This window comes from Adiantum capillus-veneris, unplaced genomic scaffold, assembly GCF_014529385.1.
Source record: "Adiantum capillus-veneris isolate H3 unplaced genomic scaffold, ASM1452938v2 Hic_scaffold_353, whole genome shotgun sequence".
Taxonomy (NCBI): domain Eukaryota; kingdom Viridiplantae; phylum Streptophyta; class Polypodiopsida; order Polypodiales; family Pteridaceae; genus Adiantum; species Adiantum capillus-veneris.
This window is the reverse complement of record NW_028221460.1, coordinates 1,369-25,055: the sequence shown is the minus strand read 5'-3', so window position 1 is coordinate 25,055 and position 23,687 is coordinate 1,369. Positions and strand designations below refer to the sequence as shown.

Here is a 23,687-nt window from a genome sequence, read left to right as displayed (position 1 = left end):
CTTCAACTTGGTTGGTTAAGTCTTCGTGTGCAAGCACTATGTATCTCATTTGCCATAAACCCAATGGCATCGTAACCAGATCTACTACCCACTTGTAATGCATGGCCAATGGGTAAGTAGGGTGCAACCCATCACGATGACGTACATTTGAATACATTTGACAGGTTTCACAGGACTCCACAAAGTGAGATACATCTTTATACATACCTTTCCACCAATACCTCTCTTTCATTTTAGTAAAGGTGACCCATACACCTCTATGTCCAGTATAAAGACTCTCATGAAACTTTTTCATAAGCTCATTTTGAGTGTCCTTATCATTCACGACTCTCATCGGCATTCCATTTCTTTGCTTTGGATGCTTCCACAAGTACCCATCTTTCAAAAAGTATCCATAGGCCTTTCTACGTACTCTTTTGAACTCTTGATCAGTCCACCCTTCTTGCCTTGTCAAAGTGCTCAAACTCGCGTTCAATGAGCAACTAGTCACCTTGATACAGGTCCTCTATAAATGACTCAAGTGCATTTGACAGGCAAACATGATCACCCTTGGTAGGAGAGATACTATAGAACTGTGTGCCTACATCATCGCCCTCGACAACCATGTCTTCTTCTTTTTCATACCTTTCTCTTGAAAGCATATCTGCAACTGGATTATCTTTCCCTGCAATATGCTTAAATTTTGGATTCAAGGACTTTATGTAGGCAATCCATCTCAACGTAGCAATGTCGGGAGTTGAGCAACTTGTTATCATTCCAAGAAGGGGTAGACAATCAGTCTCCACTATTACATTTGTTCCTATCAAATACTCTTTGTCACATTTCAAAGCTGTGACTACTCCCCATAACTCTCGTTTTACCTGTGGATAGTTGCGTTGACGAGCACTTAGGACTTTTGCTCCAAACCTCACTACATATCGCTTGCCATCATCATCATCTTGCCCAATTGCCCATCCAATTCCTATGGGGGCTAGTATCCACTGTTACAATTACAGATCTTCCACATTCATAGTTTGCTTTCCTCAAAGTTGGAGACATAAGTACCAACTTCTTTAATTTCCTCATGGCATGTGTATGCACTTCTTCCCATTGAAACTTTTGGTTCTTTCTCAAAAGTTGATACAAAGGTTCTGCTACATGTGCATAATGCGGAATCCAGATAACATAAAACACGCATGCACCCAAGAACCTTCGAACCTCAGTGACATTTATACATTTCTCTTTCATTCTCTGGATTACATCAATCTTTGCAGGACAAGGCCTTCTACCATATGGCCCGCACATATGTCCCACAATAAGAAATTCATTTACACCAAACACTGACTTTTGGCCAGACAAGGTAAGGTTCACCTCTTCCAACCTTGACAAGATGTTATCACAATCATTGATATGGTTTGCCACATACTTTCGACACCCCCTCGAGTCTAGAGCCACATCTTTATCACTTACATCACATCCTTTGATTGGCACATCATCAAGGAAAGGCATTGTAGTTTGCGGTATGAAGTCACGTAGGACTTTGTTCATACCATTCATCATGTGTGCAACTGAATTCCTTGCCCCCTAAGGTAAGGTGCACATCCTTACTGAACCCAAGGGTGTCCTCATGGTAGTCAAGTCCCTGCTTTCCATTGCTAGTTGGAACTCATCATACCTTGAGTACAAATCTCCCATAGAATATATTGCCCTTCCTCCAAATGCCTCTGCAAACTCATTGACAACTGGCCCTATACCCACATTTCTGATTGTCACCTTGTTTATAGGTTGCATATCCTGAATAAAGCGTAAAGAACCATTTTTCTTTGGAACAGTGAACCACCTGTTTGAATATGGAGCACAAGAAGGCTCCAAGATACCCATCTTGATCTCTTCATTAAGCAACTCAATGAGCTTTGGCAAATGAGCCTTTGGAATAGGAATAGGCCTCAAGTTCCAAGGTACATGAGGGATAGTGAAGATCACCATAGGAGCAACAATGGATGGATCAACACACCCTATCTCATAAGGCTCAAATGCAAAAGCTTTTTCGTGTTTGGCAAGCATGTCTTCAAAGCATATGTTTTCAGCTTTTGTCAAACTGTCCTCGCAACCAACCTTTAACTCTTTCAAAGAATCCTTTGTGAACTTGTGTCCAATCTTGCTTGGATCACGAAGGCTAGGTTGCAAAGCAGCTTGTTCCATCTTATTTGTGCAATCTTTTGGTAGAGGTAATGCCACTGGTTTCACTTTCTTTGCCACGGACTTATACTTGGTCTCCACTCGTACATCAACACCTTGAGAAATTTTGAAATCTTCAATGACTTTGTACATTTCTATTGAGCATACTTTCACGACCTCACTTCCCATATGCAAATTGCAATCCACTAAAGACTCCAAGTCTTGCATAGTATCCACAAGAGAACACTCATCAAACACACCTGCAATGCATTCATCATCTTCTAGCAAACCATTCATCTTCAAACCTCTTTGTACACTATTTACATGTTGTCGTTCACCCCGTTTTAAGTCCTCACACTCTGTAAAAGCAATAGATCCACAGTCTGATAATCCTACAAAACCTGTAGAAAATGTATCCTTTGCATATACATCATGCGAGAACCTTTCTCTTCTTGTACCAGTGCAATCCCTCTCTACAATGGTACATGGCCAAAACCCCTCATATCCTTGTAGTCCTTGAATTCTTTGTTCGTCTTTGGCAAGGGTTGCTCTCTAAGACTTTAACGGTTCCTTTCATGGTCTACACAAACAGTAAGGAACTGTACTGCACGCTTTCCATCCGTGATCCTTATTCTTGCATAAGCTGACCCATCATCTATCACCTTGGTTTCCATTCAAGTAGCAGTGATGTATGGCTGCCCAAGGATAAGAGGATATGTAGACATCTCCTGTACAAATAAATTTTGGCCATCTTTCACATCCCCAATAGTCACCTTTACATTTGGACAAGATCCGTACAGCTCCCCTGATGAGTTGTTTGCTGCACGAATCATCCATCCATGATTTATATCAATTGGCCATTTTCCTTTTCGTTAAAGAATCTTTGACATGAGGTTAATTTCCGACCCATGATCTATCAACACAATGTATGGCTCTTCCAAGTCTCCCACTTTTACCAGCATCTCAGTAGTTGCTCTTGCCCAGTGACTATTCAAGTAGTAGCTCTTGTGAGTGGTTTCCACTTCATCATCATCATCCAAGAAGCGAACGTGTTTTACTCCTCCCCTAGACTTGTAGCATCCAACAACAGTTTCATCACCTTGTTTGCCATAGACCTGTACACCTTGTGCATTTAAAGTCTCTTCTTCACCATGTACATGGATAGATTCAGTAAGAGACTGTCGCTTCCTCTTTATGATATGAATTATTTCTTCGTGGAATTCCCGCTTTGCTATACCAAGGACCTCACCCAAGGTAAATTCTACCTTACTGTTTAGAATCCTCTCTTCCAAAACCTTTTTGAGATCCGTTGCTGCCTCTATATCAGATTGGAGTGTGTAGGCCGGACCCTTTGCTTTCGATTTTGTTGCATCCTTCTTTTTGTCTTTAGAGGCCTCTTGCATAGGCACTTCGGGGACAGGCATCTGTTGTGGGGAAGGTGATCTAGGAGGCACTATGTCATTTCTACCTCCACTCCTTGTTGCCTGCTTTGAAGGCCCTTCATCCCCATTCTCGTGCCTATGTTTCTCTTCAACAATGGCCTCATTTGCTTCACATTTAGCAATATATGCATGCACTGACAAAGAGTCCACAGGGTCATTCCAACCTGTTTCAAGCCAAATACAGTCTCCAGCTTCATGTAAAACCTCTGTAGTCATTTTACCCTTCATAGCAGACTCTATAGCGCATGGCCATAGCTCTTCAATACCATTAGATTCCTCTTCTCCAACCTTGACTGATCCCTTTTTCTTAATAGGATCCACCTTCAACCCATAGGCGGCTGCCTCAACCATTGAGATGGCATGGCTAGTAGCTATGTCCTCAACTAGTTTCTTCATCCCGCCTTTGCCAAAGTTTGTTCCCAAGAGCTTACCTGTTTCACTTAAGTGAATTTTTCCATCTTTAAAGAAAACAAGCTCCTTTGTCAAAGCATCTTTAAAACTTTCACAATCCCTCCTTCCATGGTCAGTACTATCACACCATATGCATCTATTAACAAAGCCTTCTCTGGTTTGCGATCGTTGCCCTGTAGATTGACCTGATGGTTTCCCCTTTTCTTCTAGCCTTGTAACCTTTAACTTGAGCTCTTGCATTCCTTTGACAATATCATCTAGGATGGATTTGTCACTCTTTGGAACCACAATCAGAGGCTTTATAGGACTCTCGAGAACACTCGGGGAATGAGTAGGGTTGACTATCATCTTGTCTCTTCGTCGTTGTCGCTTATCTAGCAGTGAAATGGCATCTTCGACCTCATTCCAATCAGTCTTCAAACCCTGTTCCGCATCCTTATCCTCAAGTAGTAACTCTAACTTCTCTTGAATCTCTTTACCTGTGGCTTGCAAAAAGAGCTCTGTCTTCTCCGAGTTTAGAGTAGCCTTTTCAGTTCTTGAAAGTTGATCATAACGGCCTTTGAATTCCCTTAGCAGTTCGGTAGGCGAGAGCCCCTCTTTTGGCCGAACTACCCGCTCTAAGAAAGTCCTCTTTGTTACCCTTTCGGAGTCCTCCATGAAATACTCTTCCTTCAAGGCTAATTTGAATGCTTCCCAAGTTGCCCCATGCTCATTCCTAATTCCCCTTACATGCTCTCTGATCTCGGGAACCACAGCAAGTTCAAAACTTTGCATCATCTCTGCTTCGGGCACTCGATGAAGCTCCATCTCCTTTACATATCCACAAAGATATTTTGTTACATCTTTACCTTTAAATTGGTCCAATCTCTTCACCATAGATTGAAGCACTTTGGTTAAGGAGAGCTCCCTCCTTTCTGCAACTTGTTGCTGCTGCATAAACACTGCAAAATCTTGAAACATTTGCATTGTGACTCGATCAAACCGAACCCCCTTGTTGCTCTTGTTGCTCCATAGATTTAAAGCTTTGATTTTAGACCTTCAATGAATCTTTTGAACACTCACCCTAGCCTACTTCGCGTCGGATTCACCAAAAACATGTCAAGAAGTATGCAGTGCGACTAGGAAAGCGTCGGGCCTCTGATTGTGAGGATTCGTAGCAAAATCAAGCAAGGCGTAGACGACTTGAAGCCAAAAACACACTAAAAAAGAACAAAACTCCATCCATGAAAGTTCCACTTTGAAAAAGAATCAATACTAACTCAAAACTCTTGTGTGTTTGAAGATTAGGTGCAGCCTCGCTCCCAATTGCATAGATGCAGTGCTCATTCGACCTGTTAAAAACCCTAAATTTACGCTTCGATTCTTCGTCGTGACCATTTCATGGAATCTTCAGTACTTCATTGGAGAAGCCCAAGTAGTTATTTGAGGAGGGGAAACCCTAATTGGAGGCCTCACAGCCTTAACCATGTAGTGGAAGCAGCACGGGACTACACTAGCACCTTGTAGAGGAATGGCTGTATCTCCTTGCTCATGTGCCCAAATGAGCTCATTCTTGGCTCTAAAAATTCCCACACAACTTTATCAACAACGCCAGCATCTTTGATGTAGAATTTTGAGCTATTGAGCATTTTTTAGGGTATTTTTGACAATTTTTAGTCCATTTTTAGCCCTTTTTTGCCCAAAAAATGTCACTTTTTGCCCGTAAAAAGCCCAAACGAGCTGGGAAAAATCCCTAAAATTGTGGAAAAATCCCATTGGGATCAAATTTCATGTTGAACCTCATTTTCCCACTTGGTAAGCACTTTGGACACGTCTTTCACGCGAGCGCACGAAATCTGCTATTTTTGGTCGAGATTACCCGCATTGAAATTTCTAGGCAAAACGAGCGTGCCACTTCAAAACACTTGACATTTGTACATTCATAAAGCAAATTAGGCATATATTTATGTGAAAAAGGCATGGTATAGTTCCACATCGAGGGCCTCGCTATCCCCGCAAGGTATATACAGAGCTACAACCGTGGCATCTATTTTCGCATATATCACACTATGTACATAATAGCATTTGGTCCCACACATCATAAAAATTAAGAGTGAGGTAGATATTTTAATTTCACATTATGAACGTGCCATGGCACGACAACGGTTTACATGGTAAACGAGAAATCAGATTAGTGTTTAACATTGGTAAAGAATCAACAATGTCCGAAATAACCATCGTGGAATATGCATGCCGTTCCAAATCAGCTTTTGCTAAACACTAGGGCCCATAACACCTTGTGTGCATGCATTTAGCAAAAACAGATCCGAACCTGTATATCCATGGTGATCCTTGCCTTCAACTTGTGGCAAATGTGATGCACCTAGCACACATTAAAGAGGATTGTAAATAGTTCTAAAAAGAAAGTAAATACTTTCAATTTGCAATCTTTTGCAAGCCTTGCTAAAATGTTTGAACCATAATAGAAGGTGAAACAGTTATCACGTCCAGGTACAAACAATGAAACATTTTCATTTTCTATATGTGTAAACAACCATCTGTAATGTTGTTTAGCAATACCTGTACCTTAACAAGTCATTCTAAGTATCCGACAATTTCTGGCCACGAAATTTCTCCTAATATGTAGTGCTAAAAATAGTCTAGAAAATAGATGTGACCAGCACTTAGGGACTTTGTCGTGACACATATTTGAAATAGGGGCACCAGTGTCAGTCCCAAAGACTCATATTCGCCACATGTGGAATATGTCTCAACTAAGGATGTCTGAAAAAGAACATCCTACAAGTACAAGATGTACTTGTGTGTGGAGGTAGCTCTAAATACTTTACGACAGGAGTGAGAGGGACCCTCATTCATTGCTCCACACTGGCTAAACCGAACTCCTTGAGTAGACCATGTTGTATCCCATGTGACAACATGTGCCAAATTGAACCCTACAAGTAGATTCGTAACAGCATAAGGCAGAAAGATAGATTGGATACTTGGCCCAAAATACTTTGTTCCAACATACCCTTGGCATGACTCTGTAACATTCAATCGTACTTATACGTCTTGAAAAACCAAGCAAAGCATACTAGGAATAACACCAAATGAATAGATGCATACTTGGAGATTTGAACGTAATGTTCACTTACCCGTATTCAACTGGAGAGGAGTACGTCCCCTAGCTGAAAAACAAACAGCATTGCACTGGGAAGCCTGGGTGTTGCCTTTGCAATCCAAGCTCTTGGATTAGAATCTACGTAGTCAAACCCCTTGATAAGACTCTTTGTAGAAACTGCTCAACTAGCAGATAATGGTAACCAACATAGTTAATCGTGTACAGATTGAGTGGAATCAACTTGAAAAGTGTGTTCGTCTGCTACCGTGTGGTAGATTGCGAAATTGTTTTCTTGAAAGTATAACTGGGAGAGATCAACTGTGATCCTTAATACAGATCAAATTGTGATCCTTAATGCCTATGGGGTGATGTAGCAATCACCTGTCAGGTCTTACCCCAAAATAGTATGTCCATAAACACTCCGTAGTGCTATAGAGAGAGCAGGAGACCCCACACAAGTGAACTACCTATCTCTTGTGGATAGCCATGCTGCCGGAACTGATTGTTGTATCTATACTTCCTTGTAGAGATCAACGGCTGTGAGTTGAAGATTTTCAAAAACTCAACATGAGTGTTGCACATAAAAAAAGTAGTGCCAAAATGACACCCTAAACATCCGTAATGACAAGACTCTTGCTTGTCCATTAACGTTGATGTGTACTTCCTTGGGTACATCTGTTCGATCATGAAAACAATCACCCAAAGAATGCCAATAATTGGGTCTTACCCTTGGTCAGGCTCTTAGCCTGTGTGGCTCATAGCCCTTATGCAAATTAGTTTTCAATGGATGAACCGATGAAGACTAATTTGAGGAGCATCTTAGCCACGTGTTAGCTGAGAGTTAGCGCACCTTGGCTCAGGCTCACTCACGAGCAAAACACGTATCAAAATCTTCTTAGAAGATTTTCATTTTTCCCTTCAAGAGAGAGAGAACGAGAGAACGAGAGAAGAAGAGCATGCTGGACTGAGGAACTTTCCTTAAGTTTTTAGAGAGTGTGCCCAAGCTATGTGCTCTTATGCATCTTATGCCTGACTATTATCGTATAAGCATTCCACAATTTTCCAGTATGACTCGCTCATTGAGAGAGGTAACAAAAAAAAACACAACCACATCTTGACCTACCTTCCTTGCAGGGTCCTGATTGTATGAAAACGATGTAGCATTGGCACTTTGCCTGTGAAATAAGTCCTAGATTTGGGGTTTCTTTTAGTGTTGTTGGGTGTTGATAGCAACCAACCATCAAGTTAAACAATCCATCACTTATTCTTTTCCTGACAGAGTTGCGAGTGTGGTAGCAGAAGCATATTGCATGAAGTGGTGGAATCCATGCCACCTGCTTAGCATGCCTTGCATGCAAAAGCATAAGCCCTACGCTACTATGACGGTCTGAAGCGTGAGAACCAAAACCATAAGTGCCTTGCACATTATAAACTAGTAGGGATTGTGTGAGCTGACATTCCCTATTTAGCCAGTTCCCCAAACTCGTGCATGTGCCAATGCCCTTGATTCGAAATCAATGGGCAGGATCTCGGCACAAGGGAGAAGCCTTGCTTCGTATAAATTTTCCAAAGCGCTTTGCTTTGCACAATGACAGTAATTGCCAAGTAAAGTGTAAACATTATGCTCATAGCATATACCAAACGTGGGTAGTTGCGCTGCAAGATGCGTAAATTGAAGCCTTGCTGATAGCCAACTGAAGCGGTTGTTGACATACAGATATCAGGACAAAAAGAGTCGACCTTGTCGAGTGAGTTCAACTAAAATTAGCTAGTAATGTGTGGCAAACGTCCTTTGTCCGCGTCTAGACACAGTGACAAGGAGTCGGCCATGCCGAACAACATGGCCCCACAAATTGAAGCCTTGCTTCACAAACAAGCTGTTGTGCTCATAGCCAACATATGCCCCTGCCATGATATAGCTATCATGGCAACAACGAATCGATCGTGTCGAAAATTACATCGTATAGAGAATCATGAAAGTACCTGCAATAGATATGTAACTTGATTGCAGTTGCAAAGTGTTCCTGGAATTGTGAATACCACTACGTGGTAAGTATTCTTTGCCGTCTGCTAGAAGTGGCGACAAGGAGCCAGCCCTGCAGAGCACCTTGGCTCCCTTTATGTCAACGAGCAACAGGTTGTGCCAATCTCCTTGAGATTCTAGACCTTGGCGTTGCCATAGCAAGCAATCACATCTGAATCAAAAATGTAAAATAACTGCATACCTTATGAATTGCGTGACGACTTGGAGTACCATGCCATGGTGTCAATCTCTCGCAGCATGCATGAACACGCATACCAAGATATGGCGTGCCTTGACGTCTTGCTTCCATGCCATCATAACTTACCCACACAACTGTTTCTGTCATCGGGCATGTTGTGGATTCCCCTTTCAAGCATGAGGAAAGGTATACTTCGATCCCCCTTGTTTAGTGTAGATACGACCTTGTCGTATCCGACTTTGCATGCCAATGGCGAGTCCAAACATGTATGGTGTGCACATCGTAGTGCTGACTGATGCCGACCCGCCTTGCCGGTTCCTTTCACTTTGCATGATTAGATACTTACATCGACTCGCCTCATCGGCTACAATGCTCATGTATATGAGCGTCCATGATCCTCGAACCAATCAACAAAAAATCCTTCCGTAAGAGCCTCGATCGTTCCAAAGTGTCATACTAAAATTATTCCAAAGAAGTTCTTGATGAAGAATTCCACGCTGCGTGCTGAGAGTTCTGCCGCCTTGCAGCCCATGCCGAAGATGGTGCTATGCATAATCAAAATTTTGGTTAAGGACTTCAACTGGTGCTGAGTGGGAACGCCCCCCGCCCCCACCTTTTGCTTAATTGAAGGCATGGCTTTGGTCCATCGGACGCCACTTAATGGTGGTGTGAATCAAAATAAAAATAAAAACCAGTAAAACGTATGGCAGCGATGGCGAAAACTGTTGCACAGGGAAAAACGAGATAAAAGCCGGTGTTGCATAAGGTATTAGGCACACCTTCTGTGACGAGATATTCTCCCGGACCCAAGGCGATCCCATCAAGCCAAAAATCCAGTAGATCCCTGCAGGTCGAATCCGACCTCGATCCATGTGTAGGGCTGTATCCTGCGCTGCAACTTTCTTCTTCGGCTCTTGCACAGGAGTCGTTTCCTACGGCTCTTTGCTACCGAGCTTCAACAACGCTTTGCATGGCATGCAAGGTGCAAGCCATGTACCTTGCATGAATAGCATCGACTGTTCCTTCATGGCTTAAGAAAGCACTCCATGGCAGCACCTAACCGCTGAGGTCCCATGAACGCCAAGGAAGAGAAAGATCGAGAGATAGATCGAGAGAGGGGGAAAGAGATCCATGCCTGCTCTTCCTCCATAGCTCCACCCTTCTTCTCCCCCTGAGCTCTGATACCAGTGTAAGAAACTAAGCAACTAGGCTCTACTGGATCCTCCTCCCAACATCCCTTTATAGGTGGGCTCCTAGCCCCTTGCCCTAGCCGGATCCCCTGCCCACATTGCCTAGCCCGTCCCTGGGCCATAGTCCTTGCCTAGCCTAGTCCTTAGGGTACGGGACTCGTGTCTTGACATGGGGGTGCACCCCCTCACATAATGGTGTATAAAATTCTATCAAGGCAATGTAAGTTTTGTGATCAAAGAAGGCCAAGTTTGGAAAGACACGAGCCTAGTCTCTGGCAATTTTGGAAGAAACTATTCCCAAAAAAAAAAAGGAAAAGAGATAAAAGCCTAATGATGCATACAATGATAAATTTGAAGTCAATTCATGGATCAATACAAGTACTTGTCTCTATCTATCAGATACTATAATGTCTAATTTAGCCTCTTAAGTCCTAGCATTGTTACTAGCTGATGGATGTCAAGGAGGATCAAGCAGCACAATAGTTATCATTAGTTAAGCATGCATGTGCAAGATCATGTGTACAGCAGTTTGAGATGTATTTCCTAAAACAAGCATTTACATGGAGACGATTTGTTACATTACGTAGTGTCCATTGAACTCACAAAAAGGAGAGCTTTGTGTGTGAGGGACCGGGTCAATGGTTGGCTGCCAATGGGAAGGGATCCTAGGGCCAAGAGGCTATAAAAGGGAGGTTGGGCTACGGAATCGGACATAGCAGTCCGAGGGTTTTACACTGGTATCAGAGCGAGAAGAGGGGAGAGCTATGAAGGAGGGAGGAAGGCAGGGCTTGGCATGTGCTCTCTTTCTCTCTCTCTCTCTCTCTCTCTCTCTCTCTCTCTCTCTCTCTCTATCTGTAGGCTACCATGGCGTGGGTAGGGTCCCTTGGAAGAAGGTGAAAGGGCTGCACCGAACAGCATGGCCGGCTCCAACCGAACACGAGAATAGTCGCTTGCACACACATGGTGGGGTGTCGACCTGCACGAAAGTCTGCATGGCTGGGTGCAATGGGAGTACCTCTTCATGGGTAAAAATCCCGATGGGAGCACCTCTTCATCATCAGCTCTCTTCCTCTGTCTTCTCTTGCGCAAGCAGCCGTTGCCATCGCTACTGTAGTTTTTATTTTTGAGCCTCGCACTTGGCCCTTGGCCAAGGACTTTGTGATTTAAGTTATCAAGAGTCCATCACCCATGGCAAAGCCAAGCGTAGCTGTTTTTGAGATGGTTAGGAGCAAGGGCTTCAGATTACATGAGCATCCCTTCAGCAGATTTTTTGGTTCTTTGGACAGCATTACCATGGATTTGGCACACCATCTCATCTCCACGACTGCCGCAATTTTGACAAGGCATCAACTTGTCAAGGCATGCAAGGCATGCAAGCAACACGATATCTACAACACTCAGTTGGATGAGAAGGAATTAGCATCATGCCAATGGAAAGCAACAATCCGCACAACATGCAAGGCTGCAAACAAGTTCCAAAACTTTGACTACGCACGAAAAGAAAATCGGTAGCCACAGCCTCACTCGTGGCTACTGGCACGACCATTTTTTACGGCATGGCAATAACATGCAATCAAAAATACTACTGCCAGTTATGTGGCAAGGACGCTCCTCGGTTTCGGGAGGCGATCTACACACAAATAGCAGACATGGTATGCATATCTTGTTCACTTTTCTTATTTGATTAGTTACAATTATGCAGTGCAAGAAATTTCTAAGGCTACAACACGCTTGGCATGCATGGTCGTGCAACATTCAAGATATTGACAACATGGCATGTCGATTTGCGTGATTACTGAGACGGCAAGCACAAGGTGCTTCTGTCGCGCGAGCTTTTGCGGCACAAGCAGGCATGCATGGCATGTATTGGAAGAAGTGAGAGATGTGTGTGTTGATTGTGGGCTATAAGAGAGAGGCAGAGGGATCAAAATTATCCCTTTACTCTAGCTTCAATCCCATTGGCTCAAGCCTAGGGCTATCCAATCATAGGATTTGGTCATAACAAGAAATAGGGGTAGCAATTGGACAAGTGTCATTCTTTCTCCCTTTGAGAGAGAGAGTTTAATTAATTATTTATTTGAATCTAAATTCTCATTGGTCCTCCCTATAGGCCATTAAATAGGATTCAAGCATATTATGCGGGAATTAAAACTAGGGACCTGGCATGTGTCCTTTATGCCTCTTGTGGAAAAGGGGACTCTTGAGTGTGAGTGTGTGTTATCTCTCCTTTCCCTACAATTAGGGCTTTCCCCCTCCTTTGTAGGCTTCTTGGTAATTTGAAGCACGTGAAGCACCTTAGTCAGTAAGCTCCTCAAGTACCTTAGTTAGTAAGCACCTCAGCTTGCCTAAGGTCTAAGATACCTAAAGTTTTCCATAGTCTTACCAAAAGGTCATAGGTCTAAGGACTTTTAACACTTCACTTTGTAAGTCTTTAATGAATCTAACCCTAAGGTCATTTAAGATCAATTAAAATAACATTACTCTTTTGTAGACCATATCCTTTTGGACCCCTATTGAGAGATCCCTCCTCCTTGCCCCCCCCCCTACTGAGATAACTCTAGTAGCACATATCTATATCCGAACTCTTGTTCCAATTTATCTCCCCATATTAAATGATCAATAAAACATGAGAAAATCGTTTGGGATAGGTGAATATTATACTTTATGACATTAATTACTGGAAAATTCCAATGAGACACACATTGTTGAATTCAAGGATGGATTAAATGCTATTGTCAAGATTAATGACTTGGGGATTCTGGCTAGTTTTGAGTGTCGCACAACGAGCATCGCTAATCTTAAGAATCTCTTGTAGGTGCATTGAAGATTTAACCTATTGCATTTGGCATTTGAATCATTAGGGCTTCCCTTCCTAGTTCAAATAAGGGTTGTATACGTGGAACTCATTAAAAAATGATGGAAGATGTTTCCAAATAAGAGAAACTAGTAAGATGGTGGACCTAGATCTTGGGGACACACGAAATTTTGCGGAGTGTGTAGTTTAGTAGATAATGCATGAATCTTCTACAGTCATATACAAAACTTACCATAATAAATTTCACTTCAAAATAACCTCTCTTGGTAGCATTTTGAACTTGGAGTGCACAATATATGGGCATCATGTATTGTGATCCTTTTCCTTTTTGTAGAAGCATGGCACTAATAGCATCATCTCCCACTGATGTGTTCACATAAAACTCTTTTTCCCAATGTAGAGCTTGCATAATAGGAAGAGAACCCAAAATATCCTTGAATTTCTCAAAAACCTCTATACATTCAACAATCCAAATCAATGGGTCCACCTTCGATGCTTGTTGTAAAGGATAGAGAATCTGCGATGATAGATAGGGACATGAATCTACTCATATACCTAGATTTTTGGATAAAAATGGGCCATCTCATTGATTGGTCTAAGAATTTGGAATGGACCATAGTACCTTTTTATTAACTTAGCATAGTACTCTTGGTGTCCTGTAGGATTCTTTTCCGTCATGTGCCTTAATCAAGTGTTAGGAAATTTAAGCAATAACTCATCATTTTCTTTAAAGGCTTGGGCTCTTCTGTGCTTATCAGCAGTAGCCTTTTGCCTTTGCTGTGAGATAGAGATAGCATCCTTACTCTTTTGGAAATATTCTTGTAGGTCGCGGCTATACTCATTTGCAGCAAAGATCTTCCCGTGTACCTTAAGTAGCAGGGGACTTTTGGATCGTCCCTCTATTACCTCAAAAGGTGCTTTTCCCGTGGAGGTATGTACAATATTACTATAGGCATACTCCACTAAAGGTAACTACTTCTCCCATTGGGACCTTTGATGTACTTTCGTTACGTAGGCTTTTAGTAGATTAGCTTGCCAAACGAGCTAGTCCCAAATTATTTACATGGGGTAAATTGCCATCAAGCCATAACAAGAAGGCCCTTCCACGATGTACCCACAAGTAAACTAGTTCAATTTTATGAATGATGGTTTAAGATCGATGCATGCTGCATAGTGCTTGGAAATATGGGGAGGTGCGACAGGGTCCGTCTAAAGCGACACATGTCTCAAAGAAGAGAGAGAGAGAGAGAGAGAGAGAGAGAGAGAGAGAGAGAGAGAGAGAGATAGAGAGCACATGCAAAGCCCTGCCTTCCTCCCTCCTCCATAGCTCTCCCCTCTTCTCGCTCTGATACCAGTGTAAAACCCTGGGACTACTATGACGTTGATGTGATCCATTTCTAGCATGGTCTAATGAGCTGTTGGGATGCAAGAGATGTAGAACCCTCGGACTGCCATGTCCGAATCCGCCACTCAACCTCCCTTTTATAGCCTCCTGGCCCTATGATCCCTTCCCATTGGTAGCTGGCCCTTGACTCGGTCCATGACCTCCAGGGTCGTTGCCCTTGGCATGGCATTACTCCCCATTCGAAAAGCGTTTTCATCCTCAAAAAAAAGAGTGAGGAAATACTAATGTTTTCCACAGTGAAAACCGTCATGAATCCAGCTGGTTGCTTGACCGGAACACGGTTCAATACGAGGTTCAATGAAACCATGAGTAACATCTTGATTTTCCACCTTGTTGTCCATTTGCAACCACCTGATTATACCGGTTCCTATCCAATCATAATGTGTACGTAGACTCCATTTAGAACGCACATGAGCATGCTAAACGAGTTATCACAACAAAGATGTATCCGAAAGAGTACCACTTTCCATGAAAGTAACTTTCTGACATAACTCATCAGCCATGTTTAAGTCCTTGACTTGTTTCAAATTTCATCACTCAACAATCCCACCATAACTAGTGTTCAGGGTTGAGAACCAAACTTAAACATGAAGGGACTAAAACTAGTTGCGAACATGCTTTAACTAATGGTAAGAAAACTCCAAGTAGAACAATAAATGCTTTCTAATTGGATTTCTTGGTGCTAATATACACACTTTGCATATCCATTTGCACAAGATTACACTTTGTAATGTGCCTATCCCCTTGGATAACTGGCAGTACTGAGGTGTGTTGCCCCTACGGTTTACATACAGTCTTCCCAGATGACTGGTAAATGGGGATGGCAATATCATAGAACATTGCTGAGGAAACAACAATGTCTTGAATAACCAGCTTGGTTAACTTGAAAAACCCACCAGCACCCAAACCGAGCCATGACCTCTATTGGTGATTGGTAGACCCAAAAGTATGAGATATTGCACATAGAGTGTAAAATGCTTCATAAGCAAACTGATATGATGAATATGCATGCCGCTTCAAATCAGCCTTTGCTAAACACTAGGGCCCATAATACCTAGTGTGCATGCATTTAGCAAAAAACAGATCCGAACCTATATATCCATGATCATTCTTGTCCATACTTATGGCAAATGTGATGCTCCTAGCACACATTAAAGAGAAATGTAAAGAGTTCTGAAAAGAAACTAAATACGTTCTGCTCCAATCATTTGTAAGCCTTCCTGAAATGTTTGAACCAGAATAGAAGGTGAAACATTAATCACGTTTTGGTACAAACAATGAAACCTTCTCATTAGCAACTCATAGCGTATCGAAATGCATAAACAACCATCTATAATGTTGTTTAGTATCGTTTGTACCTTAACAAGTCATACTAAGTATCAGACAATTTTGGCACTGAAATTGCTCCTGATACGTAGTGTTGAAACTGGTCTAGAAAGCAGATTTGACCAACACCTAGAGACTTTGTCGTGACACATACTTGAAATAGGGGGCACCAATGCCCGTCCCAGAGACTCATATTCTCCACATGTGGAATATGTCTCATGTAAGAATGTCTAAAGAAAGAACATCCTTCAAGTACAAAATGTACTTGTGCATGGAGGTAACTGCAAACACTCTACGATGGGAGTGAGAGGGACACTCATTATCCTTGATCCACACTGGCTAAACCGAACTCTTCGAGTTCCTAGACCATGTTGCATCCCATGTGACAACATATGCCAAATAAACCCTACAAGTGGGTCTATAATTTCATAATGTAGAAACTTATTTTGGACACTATATCCCAAACGTCTTTGGCTCTTACATGACCTTGTCATCTCTCTGAAGAGAAGAAATGGATATGCATCCTACGTAGAAAAAAAAACCAAAAGAAACAAAACCAAAATAGATGGGCACCTGTAGCAGAGTGAAAAGAACCTACCCAAATTTCCCATCGGCAAAGGCCTAGGGACACTAATTAAAAATTATTCAAAGGCAAGTAGTATTGCATATGGAACTCTTGGTGTAAAATCAGCATTATCAAACTCCTTGGCTAAACGTTGGAGGAAAACTGCTCAATTAGCAACCAATAGTATCTTAAGTCAACTCTGGAAGCTGAAATTATCCACGAGCCCTTGGCAACTTAGGGATTTGTGTCCTTGGAAGTGCAAGTGTCAAGATTCCAATAATTGACTATCACACTTAAGAAGTGATTTGATAACAACCAGTTCGGTCTTACCCCAAAACTGGAGTCTTACAAAGACTCTTAGTACTGTAGATAAAATAGAAGATCCACTCAATTTGGAATCGTATTCACAACCGGATCTTGTCTAGCCTTAAAATTCATTGAAATCAATGGGTACTCAACTCAAGAGATTTGTTTGATCTTGAAATCAATCATTGATCGATCACAAACAGATGGCTCTTAGCCATTTCAAAATAGGTGGCTCTTAGCCCTTCAAATACAGATGGCTCTAAGCCTTGCCTGCTACCATATTGACATAGAAAGATTTTAGAAAAATCATGCCTAATTTCACCTTTCTCGCATAGAAGCTGGAAAGAGAGAATGCTAGGCTGAGGAAATCCCCTGTGGCGTGTCGTAACTTATCCTATAAGCGTACAACTACACGCTCTCGTAGAGAGATACCATAATGCACATCTGGACCCATCTATCGTATACGTGGTTATGAATGTACCAGAGTGACTGAGGTCTGGCACCGTGCTTGTGATTATACATACAAATTGTTTTAACATGTCAGTGATTTACCTTGTCCGTGACAGAGTAGTTAGAGTGATAGTGGAAGCATATAGTGATAACGGTCTTTTATGTAGCAGCTCTACCAAACTCATGTATTTTTGAACGATGTAATAAACAATGGTCTATGCACATGCAAGTCAAATGGTGGGACAAAGTTCTATCTGACGTTTGGTCCATCCCCAAACAATTTAAATTCAAGTTTTTTTTTTGGAGAGTCTGTACTGGAGTGCTCCCTATTGCTCTTAACTTGTCTAAGAAAGGGTTCACTAATGGAAAATGCAATGTATGCAAGAAGGATGAGTCGGTTAGACATGTTTTTTGGCATTGTAAACTTGTAGCTGAATGGTGGAAAAGGTCAATCAGTATGTGGTCAGATGCATGGGGGTTATAGCTCACAAAATTTTACTTGACATTTTTATACTCATCAAGATCCTGTGTATGCCTTGAAATTTTTAATCTAGCTAGTCATACCAAGTTTGGTTTTTGTGCTTCATCTGGTCCATGCAAAATGCACATGTATTTGAGGATGCTTCTAAGTTTAATCATATAGACCCTTTGTCTCTCATTAGGGACAGGATGACAGAAGATTCATTAGTATTACATGACAAAAGACTAAGAGAAAAATTACTTCTGCTCATTGGGAAGTTGAAGGCCTAGCACCTTCAAGATGATTGTAAATATGTCAGATAAATCAATTTCCCCTGCCAAAACAGAGAGAGAGAGAGAGAGGTATGAGAGAGATAAAGGGGAGACAGGACGAAACCTTTTCATAGAGTAAATTATACAAAATATTTATAAATCATCATCCAAAAGATCTATCCAAGTAGATTGATCTAAATCTAAACCCATGGCTCCTAAATCACTAACAAAGAAATCGAATTCTCATTTGTGAATGTGTTGGATTCATCACCTTACATCTCTTCAACAACAACAACTCTTGTCCTTGTGATGCAAATCCAACCAAGAGCGAAGCCCCAGTGCATGCTCGTCGCCTCTACCATTCTAATTACTTATAAGCTATGCTAAGTTTTCATGAGTGATTATGTGAGGAGATATCTTCTTTCTTGTAAGAACACTCCTTCTTCCTCTCAGTCTACTCTCACACCTCGCTAGCTCTCACCATCTTCAAAGGTGTGTGAGGTCTTCGGTCTGAGACCGTGAGGGAATTGATGTTGTGTTTTATAAGTGTGAGCATGGTGTTTGAAGCTTCCACCTTCATTGCACCAGCAAGTTATTGAAGGAACATAAAGTATTCTATCGTAAAATGTCTCCCTTGATGGGGAAACCTATAATACAAAGCCTTTTGAAGAGGGGATCGGCTCCATGTAAATCTGGTCCTCAACTGTTCTCAATAGCTTTATATATCTCTCTTTTTGAAGTATTGTTCATGCCTATCTAACTAGTTGTTATGCTTTTTGTTGCTCTCTCCATCCAAACACTCTTGCTATGCTCATTAGGAATTTATTATAATGAAATCCTCACTATGTCTATGCTATTTTCCGCTAAACACAAACTACTAGACCATTGAATGTTACAAAAAGAGCACAAAGTTGTGTTGAGTTTTACCATAGGTAGCAATGTGACGCTATGAGAAGGTGCTCTAAGTTACAATAGTAAATTGCACAATACAAAAGGAGGACGTAAGCATTGGTTAAGAGCTTTGGGGTGTGACAAACACTTTCAATGCTTATGATTTTTACCTTTTTTTCCAAATCGTACCCTACCTGAGTTGATAGCAATTCAGATTGTAAGGTTACGTCGACCATTGAAGATAGTTCCTAATGCATTTGGCCTTTGAGTCATGAGGGCTTCCCTTGGTAATTGAATGAAAGGTTGCATATGTAGCACTCATTAAAAAATGATAGGAGATGTTTCCCAGTAAAGAGAAGATTAGCAAGGTTGGTGGCCTTAGATCTTGGGGGTGCACCCCCTCACATAATGGTGCATGAAATTCTATCAAGGCACTGTAAGTTTTGCAATCAAAGAAGGCCAAGTTTGGAAAGACATGAGCCTAGTCTTTGGCGACGGCAATTTTGGAAGGTTATTTTTTAAGAAACTATTCCCAAAAAATAATAAGGAAAAGAGATAAAAGCCTAATGATGCATACAATGAGAAATTTGAAGTCAATTCATGGATCAATACAAGTACTTGTCTCTATCTATCGAGCATGAAGTTAAAATAGTATAATGTCTAATTAGCCTCTTAAGTCCTAGCACTGATAGTAGTTGATGGATCTCAAGCAGGATCAAATAGCACAACTATTATCATTAGTTAAGCACGCATGTGCAAGATCATGTGTACACAATTTTAGCAGGCCTAAAACAAGCATTTACATGGAGACGATTTTATGTAGTGTACGTTGATCTCACAAAAAGGATAGCTTTTGCGTGTAACAACTTCTCATTTGACTTATCACCTTCATCACAACTTTGTGATCCTAATAAAGACTTGAATGTAAGTTAGGTTTATAGTAGGGTTGGCTCTGAGTAAAGGATGTTGCAAGATCTACCATGCCATCATTTGTGCCACTTAGAAATGGATTACATCAACATTATGCTAAAGCCACTATCACAAACTCACACACTCTCTCTCTCTCTCTCTCTCTCTCCCCCCCTTGAGACATGTGTCATTTATAGATGAGGAGATAGGACTCTGTCGCACATCCGAAACCATCATTTGTAAACTTGAACTAGTTTACTTGTGGGTACATCGTGGCTTCTTAATATTTGTGCGAGGGACTAGCTTGTTTGGCACGCTGAACTAGCCTACAAAAGAAACGTGCGCTGAACGCAAACATACACACTTTCAAGGGCTGCATCTGCATCATCGACATCAAGAGCCTCGTAACTCGACAAGATGAAGCGATTCTATGCAGCAGAAGAAGAAGAGCAAGTGGACCACAGAAGCTCCAAGGTGGCGCGGCAACAGAAGCATGCCGAATGTAGCTCCTACACTGCTCTTCCTCTAGCGCCTGCTTTCCCCATGATCAGCTGCGCTCTCTCTGACGCAAAACCGCCCTTTAATGGCGGCAATGAGCAGTACTACCTGTCTGTCGCCGCTGCTTGTTTTCAGGTACCAAGTGCTGCTTGTTCCACGCAGATGCAGCTTGTTGACATGCAAGGCCCCCAGCAACACGTCGTCGGCCGCTGCTTACAAAGAAACTTGGCTTTCAATTACAGGCCAGCATGAGAAGGAGTATCATGCACGTCCCTGTGCCACCTTTCGATAAGGAGTCCCTTCTCCAAGCGTCAGGATGATGAAGGACCTGAAGTTGTGATTAACCTTGACTGGCTTGAATCACCATAAAGGATGGTAATTTTCAAAAACCCTAAAATTTTGTAGAAGACGAACTCATCAGAATTGTCATGATTCATGCTTTAGTAATGAATTAATAATGATGTGAATCATGATTTGTGCCTTAACGCCTGTGCCTGCTCTTTTGTAATGAATTAATAATGATGTGAATCATGATTTGTGCCTTAACGCCTGTGCCTGCTCTTTTGGATTTTTAATGTGCCTCAACGCCTGCAGCAGAAGAAGAAGAGCAAGCGGACCACACTCACAGAAGCTGCAAGGTGGCGCGGCAACAGAAGCATGCCGAATGTAGCTCCTACACTGCTCTTCCTCTAGCGCCTGCTTTCCCCATGATCAGCTGCGCTCTCTCTGCCGCAAACCCGCCCTTTAATGGCGGCAATGAGCAGTACTACCTGTCTGCCGCCGCTGCTTGTTTTCAGGTACCAAGTGCTGCTTGTTCCACGCAGATGCAGCTTGTTGACATGCAAGGCCCCAAGCAACACGTCGTCGGCCGCTGCTTACAAAGAAACTTGGCTTTCAATTACAGGCCAGCATGAGAAGGCGCTTCTCCTTGTAAAAACCCTTACAATATACCCCACGCAAGGCCATCTCTGAATTGGGTATCATGCACGTCCCTGTGCCACCTTTCGATAAGGAGTCCTTGACTGAAGTTGTGATCAACTGTGACTGGTTTGAAATTTGAATCACCATAAAGGATGATCATTTTCAAAAACCCTAAAATTTTGTAGAAGACGAACTCATCAGAATCGTCATGATTCATGCTTTAATGTCCCCAATGATGATTTGTGCCGTGCCTGCTCTTTTGTAATTATAATGAATTAATAATGATGATTTGTGCCGTGCCTGCTCTTTTGGATTTTTAATGTATTTTCTATGCCTGCATGCGGCCGAAGTTTTAATTATTGAGTATTCTTTAATTTGCATCTCTGCCTTGGCGAATTAAACAGAGGTCAAAACCTGTCTTCTTGTCAAACCCAAAGGGACTTTCTTAGTCTTCTTGTCAAACCCAAAGGGACTATTTTAACTAGAACTTTTCATTTCCAACCAAACATTCATTAAGGTGTAGTACTGAGCAAATCTATATCTTCTGCCGCGGCATGGGCACTACTTTCCTGGGATTTCCATATGTCCACAAGAGCGACCCCTATGACATCCATCATGTTCTCGATTTGACCTCAAAAATTGAGGCAACTGCTTCATCTCGTTAAAGCAAAACATAAACAAGTGAACCCCCCTCGTCTTCTACCAACACCATCCAAGCGGGGAAATGGATTACTTTTGTGCTGGACCAGATAGCCCATCCTTCAACAAGGCGTCCTCACCTTGAATGTATTCTTGGTGCTATTTGCTCAGGTAACCCTTTGGCCAGAGCTCACATTTTTCAAGTTTCATCATGATAGAGTCAAGTGTGTCCACATTTTACAAGATGGCAACATGTATGTTAGTTTCTTCAAGCTATATCTTGCCCATCAGGTAGGAGCTCCGTATTTGTGTCAATGGAGTTGCGAGCCTCTGCGAGTTGGGCTCAACATTCACGACCTTGTGACGAATTATCTTCACAAGCTCTCTTACTTTGCCTTTCCACACTTTCAAGACTGACATGATACCCAATTGAAAGAGGGAGAGAAATTATAATCTCTGATATCGCCTCTAGCATTATCACAGAATGATTTAGAGACAAAATCTACAAATTTGAGTGTTTTTTTTTCATTTTCTTAAAAAATTACCAAGCATAAATATGTTATTTTGCATTAAATTTTGTATTAAAAATTGAAAGATATCTTATCATTAAATTAATTAGAGCCACTTGATTAACATAAAATTTCATTCTTGACAAAACAGGAGAGAGAGAGAGAGAGAGATAGAGAGAGAGAGTCCAATTGGGAATTGAACATGCTATTAACTCTAAACAAGAAATGGTAATGTTCCAGATAGATTTTACCAAAGCATTTGACACTGTACAGTTGGACTTTGTCACTCTCAAGAAAATGAGATTTTGCCCTAGAATCAGTGGATTCATTAACCTGTTAGATAGTGGAGCATTCTCGAGAGTGATTATTAATTCCCGGCTGTCTCACAAGGTCCATACTGCTTGATGAGTGAGGCAAGGGTGTCCAGTCAGTCCTCTTTCTTTTAACTGTTGCTACCCACCTTCTGTATGCATATTTGGATGCTTTGTCTTATTCTCGTTTCTTCCAAACACTTCAACTAGGGTCTAAGCATATTAGAGGGAAAGGCTTTGCAGATGATATATTTCCTTTTCTGAAAGCTAATAATGTAAACATTATGAGATGTACTCAAACATTAGATTTGTTCGCTGTTGCTGCTAGCGTCAACCTTAGCTTGACAAAATCAGCCTTGGTAAATATATTAGCAAGGGACTTTGATACACTGATCTGGTCAAGGAAAAGGTATCCTCAAATTCAGGCATCTGGCCTATCCAGTAGGCATGGGAGTGACTCAGAACCAACTTCAGCAATGGGTAGTTGAGAAAGTGCAAGTTAAAATTACAGCCCGGCATTGTACTGTAAATGGCCATTTATGTGCGCTTGAGAATTGTTCAGTCTGTATTCGTACCTTATATTTTACTAGTAAAACGGCGCTGCCTTCGGCGGCGGCATGTCTCCTCTTAACCTCAAACTCCTTGCTTCCACTACCTATTTAGAGAGGGTTTTGGACCACTGGCCAAAGTTATGAGATAAAAGGATCAGAGATGGCTTGGGTTTTTTTTTATTGGAGCTGTGAAGACGTAGGGAGAACCTCTCAAGGAGACCAAACAGTAGGAGACACTCACAAAGGGAGATGAGTGATTTCTAGACTACATATGTGGCATTCAAATGAGCATGCAGCACAACAGACTTGAGAGGGGGTTACAGATCTACATGTGCAA

General features: G+C 41.8%; 2 pseudogenes; both read left to right on the top strand.

The window, feature by feature from the left end:
• The first annotated feature begins 20,310 nt into the window (after positions 1–20,310).
• Positions 20,311–21,076, top strand: LOC147416927 (uncharacterized; annotated as a pseudogene).
• On the top strand, positions 20,889–21,606 carry LOC147416926 (uncharacterized; annotated as a pseudogene).
• The last annotated feature ends 2,081 nt before the right edge of the window (positions 21,607–23,687 follow it).